Here is an 8604-nt window from a genome sequence, read left to right as displayed (position 1 = left end):
CTTTCCTGTCATGTCAAAGATTATTAGTGGTCACATATGAGGGAGTCTGATGTGGGGGATTGTTATTGACCATAAGGCCAAAGAGTGGAAATATTTACACTAATCAAGCTGAAAAGATGGACAGCACACAAATTGGTCCTCAGACAGTGATGTTGTCTGCAGAAAATGAATTTAAAAAAAAAAGAGAGAGAAAGGAAAAAAGAGGAAAAGAGGCAGATTTTTGGTGCTGGATTTAGACAGCACCAAAGAATGTTGCAAAACAACTGAATATTGTGAAAACTATTTTCAGCAAGTAAGCAAGAAYCAGTGGAAAAAAAAATACTGAACATAATAATGAACAACCTCTATTCCTCATCCTCATCATCTTTAATGTGAAAAGCTGGGTAGCTTTAAAATGGAAATCCCCAAATAGGATTTACCCTTTAATAACAGGGGCACAGGAWTCATGATACACAGGGCTTTGGATATTGTCCGATGGCACCTTGACTGATTGCTGAAGGGAGCCGGCGAGCGCTGCGGAGGACCCTGCCTGCCTCCCCGAGATGAAGGTCTCGGCACCGCCTGCGCTGACGCTTCTGATTTTGAACTTGCCCAAGGGTATGAGGTGCCTGACATTAAGGACTGATGTGTGGATGAGCAGCTAGAGTGCGATGAGGAATGTGCTTCTCCATCTTCGGCGTTGCAGAAGGCACCTGAAGTGAGCAAGCTGAGGAAACAGGGTGGCTCAGCAACAGGCTATGAGATATTTTTCAATATTAATGTTTTTTAAACCTGTGTCTTTGAGTCACCATTTCAATTTCGATTTAAATTCCAAACAAGACAGCACATGAATGCGCAAAACATGATCTATAAAAATGTTTCACACTAATTTATTCTACTCTATTATGTTTCTTTTCAGTACAGCTTTCTTTTAAACTTTAATGGGAATATAAGACAAAATCACAGTTACAAATAAACATGCCATTTGATATGGTTGATTGCTGTGACAGAAGACTGATGTTCTTTTTGTTTTTTAGATAAAGGATATTATTAGTTTTACAACAAAGGTCAGCTTATCATAATGCTATAGTGATAATACAGATCATTTTTGCACTGGAGATACTTAGTAATATTGTAATGACGCATCTCTCCACCTTTGCTTGTGATTTGAAAATCTCTGTACTTTTGCAAAATCAAAAGAAGAGCTACTGTTGGTGTTGGGGTTGCAGCTTTGTCCTGGCAAAGCGCACGCAAAGCCTGATCAAGGAGAGAGCCACATCTCCCATCAGACAATSTTTGCTGTATCCCTGATACCTCTAGTCCCCAGATGTGTTTTCATATAACTGCTCACAGGGACATCTTGATACCTGCAGGCTTGTAGGCCCCTCCACTCTTCTCTCAGGCCATATTAGACCTGACATGTCCAGTTCAGCTTGCCAAGATGTCTTCACTGAAGGTCGAAGTGGCAAATCTCCATCAATCCCCAGGGCCTTCTGAAAAAAAAAGTCTTTTTTTCATAAAAGACTTTTATGAAAAGACTTTTATGAAAGTCTTTTAAAATTCTTACACCATCATATTCATCAAAAGCAGAGAAAAAGGAAGTGAAAGAGAGAAACAAATAGACAACAAGAAATCAGACCGAGTTGTCTCTATCTTCCTCTTTATTTCTCCTTAGCTTTTCAAAATTTCCTTGTTGACAGGAAAATGTCAGGGTAAAAAGTACGATCACAACATTGGACTTCAGGAGAGAAAACTTTGGCCTCTCTAGGGAACTTCTTGAAATCATCCCAAGGGATAGGGCCTTGGAAGGAAGAGAGACGGAAGAGAGCATTAAAACATAGCTAAAGAGCAGTGCATCCCAACGAGCAGGAAGTCAAGCAAAGGAGACAGGACCMCTGCATGGATGTAAAGTTGCTCCTGGCAAAACTCTTACAGAAGAAGGAAGTGCACAGAAGGTGGAAGCAGGGAGAAGCCACTTGGGAACATTAAATGAAAATTGTCCAAGTATAAAGGGATGCRATGAGACAGCAAGAAGGACTTCTTTAAATACATCAAGAACAAAAAGATTAGGGAGAATGCGAGCCCATTCCTAAACGGGGTAAGGGAACCTGGTGGTCAATGCTACAGAGAAGACAGCGATACTGAAGGCCTTCATTGCTTCAGTCTTTACTGCTAAGGCCATCTGTCAGGAATCCCAGGCCTTAGAGACCATGGAGAAAGTCTGGGGAAAAAAAAAAGGACTTTCTGTGGGCTGAGAAGAATTGAGATGGAGATCATTTAGGCAAATTGGACATCCACAAGTCCATGGACCCTAATGGGATGCACCCATGATCACTGAGGGAGCTGGAGGGCATTATTGCTAGGCCACTCTTGATGACCTTGAAAGGACACAGAGAACAGAAGTGCCTGAGAAGAAGCCTGGAAGAAGGCTCATGTCCCTCCAGTCTTCCAAAAGGTCAAGAAAGAGAAACCAGAGATCTGTAGACCAGTCAACCTCATTTCAGTCCTTGGAAAAGTGATGGAGCATCTCATCCTGGATGCCATTTCTAAGAATGTGAATGATAAGAATGTGATCAGGAGTAGTYAGCATGGATTTACAAGATGGAAATCATGCTTAAGAAACCTGATGGAATGTCTACATGAGTAGATGAGGGGAGAGCAATGTATGTTGTCTACCTTGATTTCAGGAAGGTTTTCTACATAGTCTCACATAATCCTAAAAGGGAAGCTGAGGAAGTGCAGGCTAGATGAGTGGACAAAGAGATAGACTGAGAACTGGCTGAAGTGCAGAGCTCAGAGGGTTGTGATCAGCAGTGCAGAATCTAGTAGGAGGGCTGTAGCTAGTGGTATCCCCCAGAGGTCAATATTGGGTCCAGTCTTGTTTGACTTTCTCATCAATAACCTGGATGAAGGGACAGAGTGCACACTCAGCATGTCTGCTGATGAGACAAAACTGGGAGGAGTGGCTGATACCCCCGGGGGGCTGTGTTGCCGTTCACAGGCACCTAACAGGCTGGAGAGCTGGACAGAGGGAACCTCCTGAAGCTCAACAAAGGCAAGTGCAGGGTCCTGCCTCTGGGCAGGAATAACACCAGGCACCAGGACATGCTGGGGACTGACCAGCTGGAATGCAGCTCAGCAGAGAAGGACCTGGGAGTCCCGGTGGACAACAATGTGACTGTGAGTCATCAATGTGCCCTGGAGGCCCAGAAGGCTGAGGGTATATTTGATTGCATTAGGAGGAGCATTGMCACTAGATTGAGGTACATGATCCTTTTCTCTACTCAGGCCTGTGAGGCTACACCTGGAGTGCTGCATCCAGTTCTCCAGTAGGGAGGTGCCTCCTCCTATCTGGGAGCTCCATGCCTCCAACATGGGAGCTCCTAGAATGAGCTTTCTTATGTAAAAGTGATCGAGTAAAGCAGTGATCCGATGAGCCTAGAGAAACATGTCATTCTTACCCAGGGCCTACACACACACCCCAGCACCTGCACAAGAACAGGAGTGCTCCCAAAAGTCTTTCAACACTGACTCACCRAGATACATCATGAAGGGCCTGGAAAAGAATCCAAAAAATGAGGCATGACCAAGAGGGTGTCATTGAAGGAATGTAAATGTAGAATGCAAGGCAGTTAAAATGAGAAGCCAGAAAGATGACCAGTGCAATACCAGTGTTACAGGTGTCTAAACAGATACAAATGTGTTAAGATTACATTACTGAATCCAAAGGAAAATAGATGTTGCAGGAAGCAAGCCAAGAAACCTACATGTTGAGAGACTGACCAGCTTTGTTTTAGCCACAGTGAATTGTGTTTGCCATACAGGCCATGATTTTAATCAGACATAAGGAAACAAGTCTGTGACGGAGAGTTTGACATCATTTGTCCACAGACCAATGATAATTACATTGCAATGTATTTGTAAATTATATTTCATCAAGATAAGAAGAACTGGGAAACAAGGGCAGAGCCCTGGGGAGCCTATCCAAAGGAAGGATGAGGAAAACCCCGTCAAGGACAGGCACAGAGCAATTAGRGACACAGAAGGAGACTCAGGAAAGGAGAGCATCACAGAAGCAAGAAGAGGAAGACAAAATTTCAAAAGGAATAAAATGTCTGGTATTCTCAAAGGCAAAGTGAATGTCAGAGAAGATGAGGCAGCAGAATGCAGACACCAGTACTGATGTCATTTCAAGTTAGGTGGGATGGCTCACAGCCTAGAAAATCTGTATCTTGCTGGTAGATGAGAACATCATCCAGCACAGTGGAACAAGCTGCACGCATTCAACAAACACCTCTGCAGCAACTAYCTGGCTAGGAGTGAGCAAAAGAAGCAAAATGATGCATTTGGGACCACCCAAGATGTCACACATGGCCTTTCAGAGCAGTTTGGACAGAGCTACGTGATTCTGATTCTGTCCCGGGAGGACACACATTAGTTAATGCAGGACAGGTTATTTGCATAATAAATTAAGGTCCAAATGCTGCTGTTGTCAGTGTAATCACTTCACATAAAGTCCATTAGCGCACGTAAGACATTTACAATGACAAATGAAATGTCTTTCCCTCTTTTCTCCCCAATAAATTACAGAAAACCATAGTGATGCCCATAAAAATTGAAAAAGCGATGACAAGAAATCCTTAATTGTAAGCAAGGAGAATACACAAGGCCAAGCACACTAGAGACAGAAACTATTAATCCTCTTCAAGATTTCTCTATAAATCTTTACTGTCTTTACTGTTTCCCCTTYGCAAATGGGAACTATTCCTGTGATATTTACTAGGCTAATTGATATGACCTGAAATTCTGAAACTAAAATTCACTCAAATTATAGTAAATCTGAAAATCTCCTAATGTACGGAAGAATGTGTCACACTAAAGCTCTCATTATATTATATCCCAAGTACTTACTTAGGATTATTCCCTATCCACACAGCATTTCCCATACTTTGTCAACGAAATACTTCAAATAATTCATAACATTTGCTGCATGCAATGACATCTGTAATTACATTAATTTCTGGCACGCAGTTCCCCAAACACATTAACTGCTGCTTGCTCTATATGGAGCACACCTGAGCTCTGCTAAGGGAAGACTACCCAAGAAACTGCTCTCTGTTGTGTTTTCCAGAACCTTTCTCCATCTGTATGCTTTGTATGACAGCATCTGTATGCTGGTGTGTATGCACACCAGCAGCTTGCTATCATTCAGACTGATTGCTATGTTCTAGCTTGTATTTAAATATCTCTGACAGACATTTACTTAAATTGTTCCCATCAGGATCAAGTCATGAGTTAGTGAAGTTAGTGATTACTACCAGTCTTCACAGTCTATATTCTCCACTGTCATGCTGTATTACTATTAAACTTTAGTTTCTTTTTTTTTTTTTACCAAGCTCTTGTCCATAACCTGTTGGAAGCTTGTGACCTTACATCCAGTAACAAAGTGGACAAAGTAGATATAAATGAACTATCTCAATTAAGCCACTAATAWGACAAATGCTTTAATCTCACTTGTATGCATGAAGCACCTGGTAGTTTTATTTATATGGAATATAACATTCAGCTTTGTATTTCCTCTAATAGTTCAGGAAAGGAGTTGGCATAAGAAAAAGACATCGCCATTTCCAAGGCTTGAAAAAAGAAAATAGCCCAGAGGAAAAATTATTAAAACTATCATATACCAGACTTAGGGAAATAGAAAAACTAAAAGTTCAAGGAGTAAAGGCAGGGAGATTTGAATGAGTGGCAAAGCATGTCCCACGCAAGATTTAGAGCATAAAAACTAGCACTGCACTTCACAATTCTTTCCTTAAAGGGAAAATTCAGAAGAGCTCAAGGGGTCCACATGAGTAAGGTGAACATCTCCCACACAAGAACATAGAAATCTTTCAGATTTGAATCGGGGAAAGTGCCTCAAATATTTTTTGTTTTGTTGTTTTCTTTCTGGCAGCAACGTCTTAACTGTTTAATTTGAGTAAATAGGCACATTTGTTTCTCCTTTAACATTGTTTAAGAATGACGTCAGTGTAGATATCCAACATCCCTTCTGGACTTCAAACAAGAGCCATCCTTTAGGATATATTGTTAAGTAACAGAATGCAATTTCTTTGAGATGTGTGGATTACATTAGGAACTAGGAGTCCAAAGGCCTACATGGAAGACATTTCTTACTGGGATTCAGCACTATGAAGAAAGCCCCTTAGCCTGCATCAAGATTGGTAGAGAAACGCTCTCAGAAATTGCAGAATCAAGTTCCCTGTAAATTTTAAAAAGTCACTTAGACAAAGCTCTGAGTAAGCTGCTCTAACTTTGAAAATAACCCTGGTTGGAGCAGTAAGTTGGATTACATCACTCTATGTTTTCTGTGATTCTGTGCATCACCCTAGTGCATTCTGTAGCACCCTCCATCACACATTAACTTTATTTCGCTGTTTCTACCTTCTTTCTTTCCTCTACACATATTCTTGCATATAACTGTCTCTAACTCAGAGTTTTCATCTCCATCTCCTTTGCCTCTTCTATCTCCCCTTTCTTACCCATGTTGGGCAAGAAGAGCCTCAGTAACATGTGCAGTCTTGYTCATCACGCCCTGACCAACAGCTTAATTTCCAGTCTCCAGCTCACTGTTTCTCAAGCCTGAAACAAGATGCCCCTTGGACAATGTTTTAGATCTTCCCACCTTGCTGGTTTCTTGCGCTCATCAGGTGTTGGATCTTTGATAGAGCCCCTGCAGACACCTTCTTTAAACCCCCTTAATTACTGTTAATCACACAGCTTTCTCTCCTTCTCATTACCATTCCTACTACCATGGTCTATTTTTCTCTTTTATACTCTCCCAGCACTTGGAATATCCCTACTAACACCATGTGAAACAATTTCTTTGTTGGTCCCTCTTCCAAATAAATTTATTCTCTAGGGCCTATCAGTCAGTGCCCCCTTGCCCACCTTTCTTCCCTTTCCTTAGGATTCCCCATAGACAGTAAATCAAGCTACACCCAACTTTTGTAAGTTTATTGCATTTTACAAGAGAACAGCCTGAATTTCGTGTGCCTCACAACTAAGCAAAACAGGCCAGGCATCTGAGGAGGGTGAACTGCAGGGAACACAGCATCATCTTCTGTCACGACCAGGCTGCTGAAAGGAAATCCTTTCTTTCTCAACCAGAACAGCTACTGTGATTTCTCTACACCCAGCTATCACTGGCAGAGGTGCCTGGGGAAGAAAATGCTCTTAGTCCAAGCTCTGGACAGTTTCAGTATGTGCGGCTTGTCACCTCCCTTCATCTGACAAGCAGAAAGAAGTAGCCTGTTCTGTGCAAAGGTAGAGATTCCTGATTCCTACTGAAGCCATTTGAAATTCTTCAATAATGTGAGTGAACCTCAAACCTACCTGTATGGATAGCACGGAGTTTCAGCAGAACAGGACTATCTTCAGCAGTTGAGGACCATGGCTTTGTAGCAACCTTGTGATTGATTGAAATGAATAAAAATTGTCCTTTAAGAAGCAGAAAAAGGGTGGATATTTGGTAAAAAGAGAACAGTAAAGTGCCATGAAATTCTCTTTTTTCTATTCTACTCTTGAACTGCAGTAACACAATCCCTTACTGCATTTCAGGTACTAAAATTAAGTCAGAGTAGAGCAACAGAATTTTAGCCTATTCCTTATCTCCCAGTACCTACTTGAACCCATATTCAAAGAAAATCCACCTAGCAGAATCTGGTACAAGACAGTGTGAGGCAGCAACCTGAAGAATTTCTAAAAGCCAGTCTACCACAAGGTCCCTTAGCCCATCTCCAAGGCTGTATTTGAGCTATTTCATTTCTTTTTTGAATCTYCTTGAAACTGGACCGAAACCCTGTGAACCAAGTGTTACACTGATTCGCCTARCCCATTACACTGCTCCAGCAAGGAGCTGCAAGGAAAAGCACTAAATCTAGCTCAGCTGACAGCACTTAGATGTGATGGCAACTTTTAACACAGTATTATGTAAACACATCCAGTAAGAATTGCCAGGAGTATTTTCTGTAACCACTTAAGTAAAAGATACACACCTTAACACACCTTAAATGTTTGTTTTTGTCTTAGTCTGCAAACACTTGTTAGACTAGGTAAATGCTGAGCTCCTTGCCATCTTCTTACTTCTTCTGGTAGCAGCAGAGAGGATTTGGGGAACACTACACTGTACAAATTTCACCGTATGAATCTCTGTTCTTACAAACTGCTTCTATGTTCCAGTATTTTCAGTGTCTTRTTGGCTTTGTTCTTTATGCGAAGCAGCACCCGTGTGTCTGACTCGGAAGGAGGCAGCCAGCGATGGCCCTCAGCAGGCAAACAGACCACATCCAGACAAGCAGGAGGAAACTGAGGGGTTTTCTGATGCTCCTCAGCAGCAAAACAAGGAATCACGGACAAATCAGTCTCAGAACAGGAGCGAGGAATAAAATAAATATATTTACTACAACAGGCTGCTTGGGACTTTGCAGTAAGCTTTTTTTTTATAGACTAGAAAATTTCTCTTATTTTTCCTACAGGAGCAGAATGTTGACATTCCAGAAGACTCTGCCTTACATTCCAAAAATGCACTGTAGCAGTGAAAGAATCTGTAGCTGAGAGGAAGAAGGG

General features: G+C 41.7%; 1 long non-coding RNA gene across 1 annotated transcript; it reads right to left on the bottom strand.

Moving 5' to 3' along the window:
* Window positions 1-573: 573 nt before the first annotated feature.
* On the bottom strand, window positions 574-7438 carry LOC112952704. Its single transcript, XR_003250455.1, has 3 exons — window positions 7372-7438; window positions 1347-1472; window positions 574-706 (listed from the first exon to the last, which is right to left on the bottom strand). It is a non-coding gene; the product is annotated as an uncharacterized LOC112952704 (long non-coding RNA).
* Between the last annotated feature and the right edge of the window lie 1166 nt (window positions 7439-8604).

This window comes from Nothoprocta perdicaria, unplaced genomic scaffold (assembly GCF_003342845.1).
Source record: "Nothoprocta perdicaria isolate Ctin4 unplaced genomic scaffold, notPer1 scaffold_404, whole genome shotgun sequence".
Taxonomy (NCBI): domain Eukaryota; kingdom Metazoa; phylum Chordata; class Aves; order Tinamiformes; family Tinamidae; genus Nothoprocta; species Nothoprocta perdicaria.
The sequence above is the reverse complement of the archived record's forward strand: the minus strand, read 5'-3'. Positions and strand labels throughout refer to the sequence as shown.